This window comes from Zootoca vivipara, chromosome 3 (genome assembly GCF_963506605.1).
Source record: "Zootoca vivipara chromosome 3, rZooViv1.1, whole genome shotgun sequence".
In the NCBI taxonomy this organism is placed as follows: domain Eukaryota; kingdom Metazoa; phylum Chordata; class Lepidosauria; order Squamata; family Lacertidae; genus Zootoca; species Zootoca vivipara.
In genome coordinates, this window is record NC_083278.1 from 105,839,375 (window position 1) to 105,856,376 (window position 17,002).

Sequence of the window (17,002 nt, forward strand, 5' to 3'; positions counted from 1 at the left end):
TGGCATCCCAGGTACTGTTGGACTTGAACCCCAGCATGGCCAATGATCAGAGCGGATGGGCATTGTCATTCAATGTGTTGCCAGAGGGCACCAGGTGTCCCCTCCCTGGCATAGGGGAAGGCTGAAGAAGACATAGACGACCGCTGCAGTTATTTCCCCTTACTGCAGGCTTCCTCCAAGTGTTTTAGACTAGCGCTCTCACCAGCCCCAGACAGCATGGATGGCCAATAGTCAGGGATGATGGGAGAGAGAATCCAAAACTCTGGAGAGCACCAGGTTGCGGGGAGGGGATGCATTAAAGCACATGTCGTTCCCCCTCTTCTTTGTGGAGTGTTCTGTCCTGACATCCCCAACTAGAGTCAGAGAATGCAGAGCTGGTGCAAAAGCAACTTGAAAATGACTCTGCAGACTGCGCATTGTCCTTACTTCTTCACCAGAGCTTCCCTTGGCGAGCTTGGCAACCTGAGACCGGAGAGATATAGCTCTATGCTGTGTGCTTCCCCATCTACTGCCTTCCTGTGCAAGGCTTCTATACTGCCAGCGGTTTGCAACTCAGCCAGGATGAGACTCCCTCCCAGCCAGCCGTCGTATTAATTTGATCAGACAAAGTAAGAAAGGTTCTTGAAGGAAGAACAAAAAATGTTTTTGTTTTTTACTTTTTAAAGGTGGGCAGGAGACCTGGCAAAAAAAACCCCAAACCCACAGCACAAAAGACCTGGATTTCGGACCACCCCCTGAAGTCCATGTCTTTGTCATTATTTCCTCTGGTGACATAAATTCCTCTGTCCAGATTACTTAAGGCTCTATACGGTGTGAGCAATTGTTCACCTTCAGAAAAGTCCACCTTGTAATTCCCTATTTGCATTTACAATGCAACAAAAAAGGCCAAGAAGTCTAGTCCGTGAACTCCTGGTAACCTAAGAATCCACACCAAAAAAACAACAACAAACTCCTCATTGATATCCTAGCACATCTAGGCATAAATCTAGAACCTAGACCTTTTTGTTTCTGTGCAGTTAGCTTGAATTGCAGCTCATTAGCTATCTTGGAAGCAATGTTTGCAAACTTCCACCAGCTAATTTAAGCATCTATGCATCCATATGTTTTTAAATATTTTTTTTTAAAAAAATGCATTGAGGGGGGGTTGGGGGGTTGAGGAGGGGAGAGATGTTCCTAACAAGATGTTTCTAAATCTATTTGTATCAAGGTTCAGCAGCAAAACAAAATCCATAAATAAACAGTAGCAAACCTTCAGCATCTTGTTGTCATGACAATGTCCTACTTATAGCGCATTAAGCTGATTCAGGTCTTTTACCACCTCGCTGTTCACAAATTATGGTCGCTGATGTGAACGAAACCAGCTGGAAGACTTTGCAACAACAAGTCGCAAATTATTTTGCCACCTGACATGGGCGCCCTCCCTGGAGAAAGCTCCCCATGTAGAAAATACTGCAATGCACTTTGTTTCTCGTTGATGTTGTGGTTTTAAATCGGCAGCTGTGGCATAAAGTACAAAGCAGTAATAGACAAGAGTCTTCAATCTGCTGCAGCTTGGGAAGCCAACTTGGATGGAGGACAGAATTGGCCACTGGGATAATTCCCGCCCCCCCCCCCGCCCCCCATAATGGAATACAGGTTAGTGCAGCTCTGGGAATTTTTCATCTGCTGCAGTGCCAGATTAGTTGATGGCTTTTCCTGGCTCTGGCAAGTGAATGAGGTGATAACAAGGCTTTCAAGTTTTACTATTGCGCATGATGTATATTCTGGGGCTGTCAGCTGATCCTAATAACTTGGGTGTTGTGTTAAGTACTTCTGTTTTTTGATGCACGCCTTGCAGTGTTGGAGAAGCAAAGCTCATCAGCAAGGATAGAACAGGAAATGGAGGTTGTACTCTTGGGGTGGGGGCAAAGGGAATAGAGCAGGAGCAGTCAACATGGCTCCTGTTTATGTATGTATGTAGTGCCCTTCAGATGTTGGACTACAACTCCCATCAGCCCCTGTCAGCGTGGGCTTTGGTTGGAGTTGATGGGAGCTTCTAAGGGGCACCAGATTGGCTAGCTCTGTGTTAGAGCATTTTAAAGATAAGGAGGAAATGCTATGGGCTCTTGCTAGTGCTGCCACTAAAGTTCATATTTAATTGACTAGAAATATAAATTTTTCCAGCTCGTGGTGCTTGGCTGCATTGTGAATTGAGCACCAATACAAAACGCCTCCCCATTTTGGAGTTTCCAACTTTCTCTCATCCAGCGCTCTCCCCCCCCCCTTCACCGGAACTTGCCAGAACTCAGTTCCGGCACCTGTCAGGTGGGTACCATTGCCATTCCAAGTGAATGAAGGAGGTGTTCATGGTGAGTTTCTTTTCTCTAGAAAAATAGCACTGTTCTCATCAACAGCAGAGTTCTCACTGAAGGCTTCTCTGTGAGGGGCCCCCTGTTCCTCTTTGACCAGCACCATAAAAACTGCAATGGCTGCACTCTGGGCATAGGGTTGCCAGACTCAATAGAGGACAGGACTTCTGTGCCTTTAATTGCCCTGCTCTCTTTTGAGTCTGGAAACCTTAAAGAGAAACCAGCAGACCCTTTGCTTGGAAATTAAACAAAGGGTCTGCTGGTTTCTCTTTAAGGTTTCCAGACTCAAAAGAGAGCAGGGCAATTAAAGGCACAGAAGTCCTGTCCTCTATTGAGTCTGGCAACCCTATCTGGGCACCAATGACTGTGGAAAATATTGTTAGCTATTTGTGATAAAATACATGCCTTACACAAGACCTGAAGATAAATCTTTATTTGGCAGGTTGCAAGAGTTGAAGAACAAGTACTATTCACACACACACACACACACACACACACACACACACACACACACACGAATACAATTTGTTTCTCTCCCTTGAGCCCAAGAGAGGGGTTAGTCCTTTTTTGTTTTCAAAACTCCTTCATGGCAGTGCCTAACTTAGTAATCTGTCATCTTGAAGTTACCACACTCTCACCTCAGTCAAAGAATCAACTAACAGAATAGCCTGCCAACAGCCACCTCCTTTCCTCAATACCATTTATTCTTTATGAAATGCATTGACAATGCAAATACAATACAAATACTAACAAATCTAGTTTCTCAGGAACCCTGAATGTGGCTGTCGGGCACCTCAGCAACTTCACATTGCAGGACCACTGGTGGAACCCATCGTGTTGTGGGAACGCAACAGAATTCCAGAAGTGGACTTTAAAAGAGAGAGATTGAGAATGATGCTTTGATCTGATCTTTTAAATCAGCTGCAGCACCTCTCCCTACTCTCCCTAGCTTGGCCTAGCAGAATGGCGAAGGCATGGAAGAAGGAGGCAGAGGTGTTTGGAATCAGGCGGAGGAAGTTGATGCATCCGGAGAAGCCGTATTAGATTGCTGGCTGCTTCCCGGAATGCAGTTTTCCCCTCCCACCCCTTAGAGACCCCTTCCTTGGGCTTTCCTGTGCCCGATCATCTCTACTATACTCTCTGCTTTCTTTCAGTAAATAGTAAATGGAAGCCATTAAAGGCAAGGCAAGGCAAGGAGAGAGGAGGGAGAGGAGGGGGAAAAAAATCAATGCACTCAGCTGAATGGCACTTAACTCAATGATTTCGGACTTACCAGTAAAAGCTCATTTTAGGGAAAGCATTTTGAAGTTCTTGTCTCCGATTGCAGGAATATTGAATTACTGTAGTTTCTGTATTATCTCAGTAATGCCATAGTATGTTGTTGCTTTGGGTTGCTCATATTGATTTCCAATTGTCGTTTTGTCTTGTTTTTTTAACAAATGTTTTGTTATTTTAAAAAATAAGAATGTAAAAAAGAGTCTATTTGATCAGGCCAGTGGCCCATCTAGCTCAGCATCCTCTTCCCATAGATGACACCCAGATGTCTGTGGGAAACCTTCAAGGAGGACCCAGGCACAATATCCCTCTCCCCTCTTGTAGTTCTGTGTTGTGAACTGCCCTGAGATCTACGGGTGTAGGGAGGTATACAAATTTTAACAACAACAACAACAACAACTGGGTGACACCTGGCTTGAGAGCAGTACATGTGAAAAGGACCTAGGGGTCTTGGTAGACCACAGACTTGACATGAGTCAGCAGTGTGATGCAGCAGCTAAAAAAGCCAATGCAATTCTGGGCTGCATCAATAGGAGTATAGCATCTAGATCTAGGGAAGTAATAGTACCACTGTGTTCTGCTCTGGTCAGACCTCACCTGGAATACTGTGTCCAGTTCTGGGCACCACAGTTCAAGAAGGATACTGACAAGCTGGAACGCGTCCAGAGGAGGGCAACCAAAATGGCCAAAGGCCTGGAAATGATACCTTATGAGGAACGGCTTAGGGAGCTGGGTATGTTTAGCCTGGAGAAGAGAAGGTTAAGGGGTGATATGATAGCCATGTTCAAATATATGAAAGGATGTCACATGGAGGAGGGAGAAAGATTGTTTTCTGCTGCTCCAGAGAAGCGGACACGGAGCAATGGATTCAAACTACAAGAAAGAAGATTCCACCGAAACATTAGGAAGAACTTCCTGACAGTAAGAGCTGTTTGGCAGTGGAATTTGCTACCAAGGAGTGTGGTGGAGTCTCCTTCTTTGGAGGTCTTTAAGCAGAGGCTTGACAGCCATATGTCAAGAATGCTTTGATGGTGTTTCCTGCTTGGCAGGGGGGTGGACTGGATGGCCCTTGTGGTCTCTTCCAACTCTATGATTCTATGATTCTATGAATTCTATGAACCGGTATTCAGAAGCATTACTGCCTCCAACCATGGCAGTTGATCACAAAAAGAGGAAACTTCTGCGGCCGCCGGCATTCAAATTCAATGGCAGAGCTGCCCAAACTTTTTCACGCTGTTGACACATTTTTTAGACCTGCATCATTTCGCGACACAGTAATTCAGTTTTACTAGCAAACTGGAAGTTTAACGAACCCATTTCCAGCCCCAGGGGGAGTGGGAGTGGGAGCATTCGCATGACACAACCCACACACTGCAGCCGAAACACAAATGTGTCATGACACACAGTCTGGAAAGCTATGTTCTATGGAATTCGAATTGCAGCACCATAAAATACAATACAGTGGTACCTCGGTTTAAGTACACAATTGGTTCCGGAAGTCTGTACTTAACCTGAAGCGAACTTTCCCATTGAAAGTAATGGAAAGTGGATTAATCCATTCCAGACAGGTCCGCAGAGTACTTAAACTGAAAGTACTCAAACCGAAGCGTATTTAAACCGAGGTATGACTGTAATAAAAGAAGTAATAAAATGCAATTAAAAACTACACATAACCTAGCACTGTGCATCACGATGGCTGCAACAGGATAAATATGAGTGAATGAATGAATGAATGAAATGTTCCGCCAAGACCCTCCACAATTTTCAAAGGGTCCATGGAAGGGGAGAAGAAAGTTTGGGTACCCATGCTAAAATTTATTTTATTTCATAAAATGTATACACCACTTGACTGTAAAAGAAAGAGAAAAAGAACAAAAGAGAAAACCCTCTCCAAGCAGTTTAGAATAAGTCCCACTGAGTTCAAGTAATTGTAGTGATGTCATAGTTCCTCTGCCACAGATCTTTAGCAGTTTTGAACTGTTGGGTGTTCCCCCCCCCCCCCATCTCCAGTGAATGGGGTTGCTTCTCACTTGCCAGAGTCGAATTCTGGGTCCTATGGTGGTCACCCTCCCTGTGGATTTTGCCAGGCTGGCAGATGGCAAATTACCATAAACGGGATAGGGGCTGCAGGGAAGCCTGAGAGCATAGCCAGGCATAACTAAGCAGCAGCATCTGCAACTGAGCAAGCAAGATGGTGCGTAGGGTCTTTTATCACCTCGCCCGATTCTGACACTTTTGACGGTCCTGTTGCTTGGAGCAGATGGTCAGCCTGGCGTCGTTACAAGTGACTGTGTTTGGCCCTTATGCCCTCGGTCTAGGTGGAATTTCCTAGTCCCGTGACTATCAATGGCTCTCCTAAGCAAACTTGCTGAGCACTGCTTGCTGCCTTGAACTGGGGATACCAACTGATCAAAGCGGGGGAAGGAAACAAGCAATGTCCCTGGCCACTGGCCGAAAAGCAAGAGGCAAACCTATTCCCCCCTTCTCTGCTGCTGTTGTGTGTTTTTTTAAAAAACAGGACACTTTAGCTCAACCTTCGCCATTCTGGTCTCCCTTCAGATGTTGTTGGACACCGAGGGCCTTCTCGGTGGTGGCGCCTGCCCTGTGGAACGCCCTCCCAACAGATGTCAAAGAGGAAAACAACTACCAGATTTTTAGAAGACATCTGAAGCCAGCTCTGTTCAGGGAGGCTTTTAATGATTAATAGATTACTGTGTTTTATTTTTCTGTTGGAAGCTGCCCAGAGTGGCTGGGGAAACCCAGCCAGATGGGCGGGGTACACATAATAAATTATTATTATTATCATCTCGCTTTACTGGCCGAGGGAGCCGGCGTTTGTCCGCAGACAGTTTCCCTAGGTCATGTGGCCAGCATGACTAAGCCGCTTCTAGCGCAACAGAACACCGAAACCAGAGCAGTGCACGGAAACGCCGTTTACCTTCCCGCCGGAGCGGTACCTATTTATCTACTTGCACTTTGATGTGCTTTCGAACTGCTAGGTTGGCAGGAGCTGGGATGGAGCAACAGGCGCTCACCTCATTGTGGGGATTCGAACCGCCGACCTTCCGATCGGCAAGCCCAAGGCTTTGTAGTTTAGACCACAGCGCCACCCGTGTTAGGCCCCTGTAAAGTTGATGGGAATTCCCATTTAAATAGTGTCCATGCCCTGCATCATGTGATCGATTATGTGGGGCTTACCTGGATCTCCACCCCCAATATTTTATTCAAGTTGACACCCCTGGTGCTGGCTGAGTGGGCGACAGCTGTAAACAAGGCAAAATCCACCAATAGAGTCAAAGACTCTTGAGTCGTGGGTTTGAGCCCCACGTTGGGCAAAAGATGGGACTAGATGGTCCTCATGGAACAGTTCTATGGTTCTACGTATGAGGAAACTGACTTTACTGCAGTGCCCCAGTTAGACCTGCAGTAATCCCTCATCACAAGAATCAGGATGGGCTTACCATATCGGTGGGCTTACCAATCGGGTCCTCCCTCAAAGAGGGCACGTGTTGAGGTGAGACCTGGCAACCAGACCCTGTGTTGTGGATGGGTATGATTGACAGCCACAACACCCAATTGGTAGGTCCCTTGATGCAGGGTTTAATCAGGCCAATGGGATGCAGCCTTCCTCTTTTGGCAAGTGCATCGGAACACCTGCCCACCTCTCCCTGCTTTTAGGGCTTTTTTGCGCTTGACCTTGCTATGCCATTGTGTGTCATCTGTCGTTGGGACAGGGGCACGGCAGGAATTTTCACCACTTGGCTGACTGGCTGGTGCCATTTGCGTTTCACCTGCTGCGTAGCAAATCGTCACAACTTGTAAGGTTGAGGATAGGCTCTGGTTCAGGTGATAGGGATGGGAGAGCGCTCTCGCCATCCCTATGTGAAGGGTGTTCCATTAAAGGAATCCAGGGACTCAACTTGGTTTGGTCAACCCTGTGAGGGGGTTGTGCCCGTGCCTGAGTCCAGGGGGACATCTGGGTGGTGGACATAGTAAGTCCCCGGCTATCCGCCAATCCACCGATGGTGGTTGCCCTGGGTCATCACTACCTACAAGGGTGCAGGGAGCTAGTCGAACCAGAGCCTATGCAACCACTCACTTGCTGTAATCATAGAATCATAGAGTTGGAAGAGACCACAAGGGCCATCCAGTCCAACCCCCTGCCAAGCAGGAAACACCATCAAAGCATTCCTGACAATAAAGTTGTGGCCTAAATTCTGCCAAAAACCAAACCAAAATTTGTGTCTTGTCTGAATTTATTTAAGGGAGAGGTTAAAAGATCTGAACATGCAAATCCCTCAGCGTGGACGCAAATGTTCTCTGCATCATTGCAGTGATGCACATCTTGCAGAATTAGGCAGCGTTTCACCTCCATTTGGCCCTTGCAGAAATGCTTACACTAAGCAGTAAAGAAAGCCAGATCTGATGAGACTGCCAGTAAAGCTGTGTGTGCTCAAAACTTCATAATAATAGGCCAAAAACTTGTGTATCTCTCCCCCCCCCCACACACACACAGAGAGAGACAGACAGACAGGCAGACAGAGACGCATACATACATACATTCCAACTCATTACAATTCCGTGTCACTTTTGTGCTTGAAAATCAAATCCCACTGTGCCATTCCTTCCTTTTTTTGCTTCCCTCTTCACCCAAACTTGCTGTGATTTTTTATTTATTTAAAGCAAACAATGGGAAGGGACGAGGCCAAATGGCTGTCCTGGGCACAAAAAGCGAATTGTCTCAAAACAACGGATCTTTCAGTCCCCCTGGGAGGCAAAGCACCATGACAGCAGCATGAATGCACAAAAGAGCTTCCTGTTAAGGCCGTGGCGTTGAAGTGCTCAAATTCGAACGACTTTCGCTGGTTGGGGGGTGTATGTTTGCAGAAAAAACATCTACAAAAGACTTCCAGTGTCTTTATGTAAATTTGCACAGGCTCTTGACTTCTGGAAAGTTGTTGGGGTTGCACCATAGAGCTTGACGGAGTGTGCAGCAGCAGCAGCAACGAACGTTTTTTCTCTTGTGTGTGTGTGTTGAATTTTGGACCTTGGAAAGTAGTTGCCATGTATTGTCTTCCACTTTCTGATTGTGGGCTCGGCCTTCGACTGGGGACCTCTGTTATTTTTGGATTTTTGCCTTGGCTTAGAGAGGCCACAACCATGGGGGAAGGAGCATGGTCGGCGAGCTAAAAATAAACGCGGGACGGAATACTGCTGAATTGCAATAGCAGCTGTAAGATGCTGGGAGCAATTGTGCCCTTGGACAATGCAGGCAAAAGGAGAAGAGACACTTTCCACCTGTGCTGTGTGATCCTGGCGTTCTGCGGAGAAACTGGTACAAGGTGTGGAACAGCACGCCTCAGGATGTCAGATCTGAGATGGGATGATGGGTGGCAATAGCCTTCCCTTGCCCACTTCCATCCCCTCGAAAAGGACATCTGTCTCTCCCAGAGCAAACGTTCTCAACGAGCAAACGGGGCACAGAGGGGCACAGGATAGTGCCTAAATCTGACACACTACCCCAGAGATGTCTTGGACTAGAAAACAGCCTTGGGGTGGGGGTGGGGAACAGCCCCATTCCCTCACTCCCAAGTCCCCATTATCTCCCACCCTGTATCACTTCCTGCTAATTTGGTTTGGTTCCCTGTGTAGGCAGTATAAGAAATCGATTCCCCTTACACCTTTGCTCTTTCTCTTTGTTTGAATGCCTTCCTTGTTTTGTGCTATACAATGGCAGGGATGGGACTTCCCCTGCGTGCAAAGACAAGCTCAGGGGGGGGGGACACAAGACCAATAGTGTGTTCAACATGTGCTGTAGAGGGAAGTGAGGAGCTGGTTGGGCTCCTCAACCTGGGAAGGTAGCCCATCTAGGAGAAGGAAAACTCTGATCCTAAACCTTTGCTCCCTTGGGGGGTATTTTCAAGAGACAGAAAAGGCTAAGGAGTAAACCCTAAACAAATCTTGAGCGGAGTCTCTATGACAGTTGGACGGTGCGTTGCAACTCCTAAAGCCAAGCTGGTGCCAAATGTATTGCTCGGCTTACCCTTGATGCACATAAGTGAGGCTGGGGGGGGGCGTGTCCAGTGCCGGATTTACGTATAAGCTAAACAAGCTATAGCTTAGGGCCCCACTCTCTTGGGGGCCCCAAAAAAACTTTAAAGGAAAAAAACTAGATGTACATTTCCAAGATAAATAAAAATAAAAATAAAACCCACATACAGCAACAGTGTTTTGTGTTGTGTAGGCTCCTATGGTGTAAGTCATTGGCCCCGCCTGCTAGCCTGCTCCCTAAAATACGGTAGTATAAACACTGACAATTGGGAACCACTGGCCTGCGAGCGCTCCAGTTGGAGAACAGCCTTTACCAAAGGTGTCATGGGCTTTGAAGAAACTCGATCTCAGGACGCAAGGGAGAAACGTGCTAAGAGGAAGGCACGCTTGGCAAATCCACACTGTGATCAACTCCCTGCCTGGAAACCAATGTCCCCACTGTGGAAGGGCGTGTGGATCCAGAATTGGCCTCCACAGTCACTTACGGACCCATTGTTAAAACTGTGTTTATGGAAGACAATCTTACTCGGCTATGAGTGATCGCCAAAGAAGAAGTCATGGGCCCCACCTGCTAGCCTGCTCCCTAAAAGATCACTGGTTTGTTGTTTAGTCGTTTAGTCGTGTCCGACTCTTCGTGACCCCATGGACCATAGCACGCCAGGCACTCCTGTCCTGCACTGCCTCCCGCAGTTTGGTCAAACTCATGTTCGTAGCTTCGAGAACACTGTCCAACCATCTCGTCCTCTGTCGTCCCCTTCTCCTAGTGCCCTCAATCTTTCCCAACATCAGGGTCTTTTCCAGGGAGTCTTCTCTTCTCATGAGGTGGCCAAAGTATTGGAGCTTCACTGGTTAGATACCTATTAGTTCCATAAATTACCATATAGCATATATTCAACACAAAAAACAGTGACAGTTTGTTGTTGACAAAGGACAGTTGGAAATATAAAGGGCCCTATTACCTTCATAGCTTAGGGCCTCATCAAACCAAAATCCGGCCCTGGGTGGGTCTTGTCATCTGGGCAGCCCAGGACCTCCATATGCACCGCACTGCCCGGGCTTGCACCCTGGGGAGGTCATTTTGGTTTGATTTCCACCCCCACCCCCGAGGCATCCTTGAGACAGAAGGATGCCAACAAACGTGCATTTCATTTTTTAAAAAAAATCATTTATTTATTTATTCACATATAAAATGCATACATTTACATTTACACAATACATATGCACACTACCTTATTTTCATAGCATAAAACATACATACATTACTCTATATAGTACCTACCTATACTATACATATCAACATACCTACACACCTACCCCACACAGACACCCACCAAGTGACTTGACTTCCAGCCGTTCTTGTTACGCATTTCAAGGTTCATGCATGTACTTACACAGCACATTTCACTTGGTACCAGGGCCGTAGCTAGGGGGTGGTGAAGTGGGCCCCTGCCAGGGGTGTAGGCGAGCGCCCCCCCAAATGTCTTTGAAATATGTCCATAAATAAAAATATCGATTATTGACTCGTAAGAAAAGATTTTTAATAGAGGGTGAATTGAATGGGTGGAGGGGGGGGCTGGTGGGAGGAGAGGCGAAAAGAAGAGCTAATTTGACCATGGCTAGGGGGCGAAATCTGGACGGATTTTGCCAAGGGCACAAGATCACCCAGCTACGGCTCTGCATGACACTGCTAGTGTAATAAGTGGGACTAGCCAACCCTATTTTCTTCCCATTCCGTTCTGTTCCCCCTCTTGGCTTTCCATCTAAAAGGTAAAGGTAAAAGACCCCTGGATGGTTAAGTCCAGTCAAAGGCGACTATGGGGTTGCAGCGCTCATCTCGCTTTCAGGCCGAGGGAGCCGGCGTTTGTCCACAGATAGCTTTTCAGGTCATGTGGCCAGCATGACTGATCCGCTTCTGGAGCAACAGAACACAGTGACGAGTGCAAGAGCGCATGGAAACGCCTTTTGCCTTCCCGCCGCCATGGTATTCTCACAGTACCTATTTATCTACTTGCACTGGTGTGCTTTCAAACTGCTAAACTGGCAGAATCTGGGACAGAGCAATGGGAGCTCGGCCTATCGCGGGGATTTGAACTGCTGACCTTCCAATTGGCAAGCCCAAGAGGCTCAGTGGTTTAGACCACAGCGCCACCCGCGTCCCTTTCCATTTACAACCATCTCTGAGAGACATTTAGCATTCTGTGTCCACAGAAATTCTCAGTTTGCATTGCACTGCTGCTGCTGCTGCTGCTGCTGCTGGAGTTTCCCTCTTTGGCTTTTGTTCCTAAAGGAACAAGCTGCAAACTTTGGGGTTTCTCTGATCATGCTGATATCTCCTCCTTGTTTCTCAGCAGTCCGTTTTGGCTCCATGGTCAACATATCCTAGCACCTGTTTTCACAGTTCGTATTTATGTTGCTGATGAAGAATTTGTACTGTTAGTTACAGCAATCATTTTTACTTTATTGATTTAAAGCCGCAGGGACTCATATAGTATAAGTTCACTGGTGCTTCTTAATTAAAAACAAAACAGCTAATTAGCCATTGCTGAAAAGTGAAATAGCTGTTTATTTGGAAACTGGGGAAAAAACTTACCGGTATTTATATTGTGAAACGCACATAATCTGCACTGATGCTGAAATATTTTTCTGATACTTGTAACGCACTACTTCAATGATGAAAATTTGGAATGCTTCTATTAACTGGATGCCAAAGAACTTTGTGTCTGAAAATAATAAGTATAATTTGGAATTATGGCTTGGCTGTCTAATATATTTTCCAAGAAGCACCCTCGTTAAGCAACGAACTTCATTAATAGCAAAGGCAGTGGGCACACACATTTTATTCTAGAATCAGTAGAGGCTGAGTACACTGGTTCCTAGGTTTTCAAACAGCTTAGTTCCCGAACAACTTGGAATTTGAACACTGCAAACCCAGAAGTCAGTGTTCTGGTCTGCGAACTTTGCTTCGGCAGCCGAACGTGCTTCTGAGCTTCTGTTTTCATTGTTTTGCTGCTAATTTGCATCCCCCCCCCACATTGTAATCAAAGCTTTCTTCTTTCTGTTTCCACTGTTGCGCTGCTAATTTGTCTCCCACCATTGTAACCAAAGCCTTCCATTTCTGATTGCAGTGTTCTGAGGTGATATTTGGAGCTTATATTTGATGCTTTTGTTTTTGCTATTTTTTTGCGTTTTTGTTTGTGTGGCTTTTTTGTTTTTGTGACTGTGGCTTGTTATTCATTTTATGATTGATTGATTGAAAGTGTGACTGCGAAAATGGATAAAAGTTCCCATTCCAAACAATGATTATCATCAGTGCAGGTAAGAAAAAAAAATAATTTTAATTTTTATTATCTATAATACTGTCTTATTTATTTTGTAGTACAGTACATTGATTATTGCTTTCATTTTGTGGATCAATGGTCTTGTTGGATAGTAAAATTCATGTTAAATTGCTGTTTTAGGGGTTGTTTTTAAAAGTCTGGAACGGATTAATCTGTTTTGCATTACTTGCTATGGGAAAGTGTGCCTTGGTTTTGGAACGCTTTGGTTTTGGAACAGACTTCTGGAATGGATTAAGTTTGAGAACCAAGGTACCACTGTACTAGTGGGGTTTTTTCTATGTACATAGTTCGCAAACAATCTAGATGTACTGCATATTTTTTGCCGCTGAAAAAGCACTTATGGAGAAACTGGTTTCATCCCCAAAATAAAAGCTCATTGCAGATTTTGTATTAACCTCTCGTGTGTCTGTTTGAAAATAGGCAGAGGAGGTCCCAGCAATGGGGGATGGGGTGTATCCACACCTGCCCTATGATGTTGTGGGTGATGTATGGCAAGAGCACAATAATTTATTCCTTTTTCTTTCACCTGTGCAGGGTTCCGCAGCTACTGCACACTGGGTCAACATCTTCACTGAGCTATCCACTACAACCCCAAGGTCTTGTTCCTGGTCACTCACCGCCAGTTCTGGTCTGGTGAGCATATATGTGAAATCAACTTTATTTTTTATTTTTGCCCCAACGCATATCATTTTACACTTGCCTACATTTCAAGGCGTTTGCCATTTTGCTGCCCATGCACACAGTTTGGAGAGATGCTGTCAGAGATCTGTGCCCTTCTTTTCTTCTTTCAACTCCCCTCAACCATTTGGAATCGTCACCAAACCTTACAGCTCCCCTCTGACACTAGCAGAGTGCTAAACAGTGACAGCTCATAAAAAGGAAGCCTGCAGTGTGCGTTAGCTTCTCACCTGAATCTCAAGAACAGGTTGTGCAAGAAGCTCATTGACTGGATGCACCAGAGAGATATGAGAATCGAAACCCACAACTCTCAGAGGTAACGCAGCTCTGTTCCCCAGCAGCAACGGTTATGAGTTATTAGAGACCCTCCCTTTGTGACTCAGGGCACTAGCATGTAACCCCCTGGTGTTTCATCCTCCACTGTCTTCCAACGGTTTGATGTGCTAATGGATTGTTACAAGCTACCTTAATTATCTGAAATGACTAGATGATACCTATTGCCAATCAAGCGGTGCTTGCCTGAATGCTTGCTCAGGGTACGGCAAGTTCCTGCCTTTTCATTTTCTGCCTGAATTACAGATTTTTGAGACGTGGCTGTTTCTGCAAGTGGCTCCAATGCGAGGGCAGCTATGTTAGCAATGATAACTGCAACCTCTGCCAGCAGATGAGACCACTGCTGACAGAATGGTACTGGATAAAATTTATGTTGTCAGTGCTAGTACTTAAATCCCTGAAAGGGAGAGGGTGGCACTGTGGTCTAAACCACGGAGCCTCTTGGGCTTGCCAATCAGAAGGTTGGTGGTTCGAATCCGTGCGACAGGTTGCTCTGTCCCAGCTCCTGCCAACCTAGCAGTTCGAAAGCACACCAGTGCAAGTAAATAAATAGGTATTGCTGTGGCGGGAAGACAAATGGCATTTCTGTGTGCTCTGGTTTCTGTCACAGTGTCCTGTTGCACCAAAAGTGGTTTAGTCATGCTGGCCACATAACCCGGAAAGCTGTCTGTGGACAAACGCCAGCTCCCTGGGCCTGAAAGCGAAATGAGCATTGCAACCCCATAGTCGCCTTTTGCTGGACTTAACCTTTTGCTGGACTTAACCAAGCGGACACAGAGCAATGGATTCAATCTACAAGGAAGATTCCACCTAAACATTAGGAAGAACTTCCTGACAGTAAGAGCTGTTTGACAGTGGAATTTGCTGCCAAGAAGTGTGGTGGAGTCTCCTTCTTTGGAGGTCTTTAAGCAGAGACTTGACAGGCATATGTCAAGAATGCTTTGATGGTGTTTCCTGCTTGGCAGGGGGTTGGACTGGATGGCCCTTGTGGTCTCTTCCAACTCTATGATTCTATGATCCAGGGGTCCTTTACCTTTACCATAAATCCTTGAAAAACTTAGTACCAGCCAACCTGAAGGATCATCTTTCTCCACACCTTCCTGCCAATTCTTGGACATCTGCTGCAGAAGCCTTCCTAAGTGTCCCAAATCCATTTGGCATCCACAATAAATGTGACATTCAGCGTAGAAACACCTGTATGGTGGGATTCATTGCACCTGCTCATTAGTCTGGCATTTTCTGTCTGGTTTTAGACTCCATCTTAAAATGTTTTCATTTACACAAGCTTGCCCTGCCATGTGCCGCAGTTTTACATTTTTGTGATGTTTGCCTGGTTTATGCTTTCCCCTTTGATTTTATTGCCTTATGTTGGTTTCATTACTGACACAGCTTTGAGAACATTTCCCCCTTGATTTAGCAGGATAGAAATTGATGTATAAAATAAATAAACATAACCTTGAGGAGCATTCCCCAATCTGGTGGCCTTCAGATGTTCTGAACTCCAACTCCCACAAGCTGACAGCCAGAGATGAATGATGGTGTAGTCCAAAAATCTGGAAGGCACCAAAATGGGGAAGCCTGATCTTATCTTGTGTATTCAAATACATCTGAGTTTGTTCATTCCTGGGACCCAGCAATTTTCTGTGCTATCACAAAATGTAACCCTGGAAAGGCTGATCATCTTAGGATGAAGACAGAAGAAACTTCTTCCTCTTCTCCTTCCTCCTCTCCTCCATCTTCAAATTTAAGAGTGCTAGATGTTATTTTGATAACGCTTCTCTCAGCCATTAAACACAGTCCCTTTTATAGTCTTTTGCAAGCTCTGATAAACCAGGGTTCTTGTTTGTTTCTTAGTTATGTATACCACCGATCATCTGAAGTTCTCAGGGGAGCTCACAGCATACTGCAAACTGTGTTGAAAACTCTATAGCCCTGGCAAGGGCGTATTGGCTAGCACCCGTGTCATCTTCCTCAGAACACTTTCCCACTAGGAAAGCAGGTTTATGTTGCTGGTTTTTTTTTAAGTGAGGTGTAGGATAAAGGAGCCTCTAGCCCACCTGACACACAAGGGTGGGAGTGAGACGCCCTCATTGATCCTGTGCTTGACTTGCCAACAAGTACTTTTGTGCCACCAGCTGCTCTGGATGAAGACCCTGCTGAGACTGCTAAATTATGCTACATGTCTGTCTCCAGCCCTTACTCTTTGGGGAAGAGGGAGAAAACACAAACAAGTAAACTGATGGAGTGGTTAACACCCCCACCCCCCAATTTGCTCCATGAATCCCTTGTCTCGGTTCCCTTTGCTGGGCAAAATGCAAAGAATTAGACCAGCTCAGATTAGTGCAGACATGTTCATTATAGAAAGAAAGTATTAATTCTATTCACACCAATTACTATGTTGCAGAGAGCAGCTGTGAGCAATGAATAGTTTGTGTTTATACAACATATACAAAGGGAGATTATCTAAATGGAAGCTCTGCCCACATTTTGCTCCCCCTTTACAGTGGTAAAAAGATTTACAGGAGGACATGCCCCGCTCCGTCTGCCTGTAGCTAAGGGCCAGTAGACCTCCTGCTGCCCGGGAAGGATCGAACTGGAGGACCGGCAGCGCCCGGAATCTCACAATTAAAAGTGTGTCTAAACGTTTTGTGTTGTTTTTAGGAGATTCAGCGGGTGCAAGCCATGCATTCACAGCCTATGCTTGTCCCCTGGCTGTTTTCGTGGCAGACTGCTCTGTTCCCGATCTTCCAGGCAAAGCAAGGGAGTGGTCTAGCCAAGCCAGAGACCTGACAACAACTAGAGCAATGATGAGCGAAGCTGTCCAAGGAATGTTACCACAGGCTAACCAGGAGCTGTTACACCAGCAGCAGCTGGTATGCAAGAACTCTTTCTTTTTAAAGATATCCTGGGGCCTTTCCAGACTGCTGTTTTATGGCACATAAATAGCACATTTGAAGCGGATTTGCAGTGGACCATCTA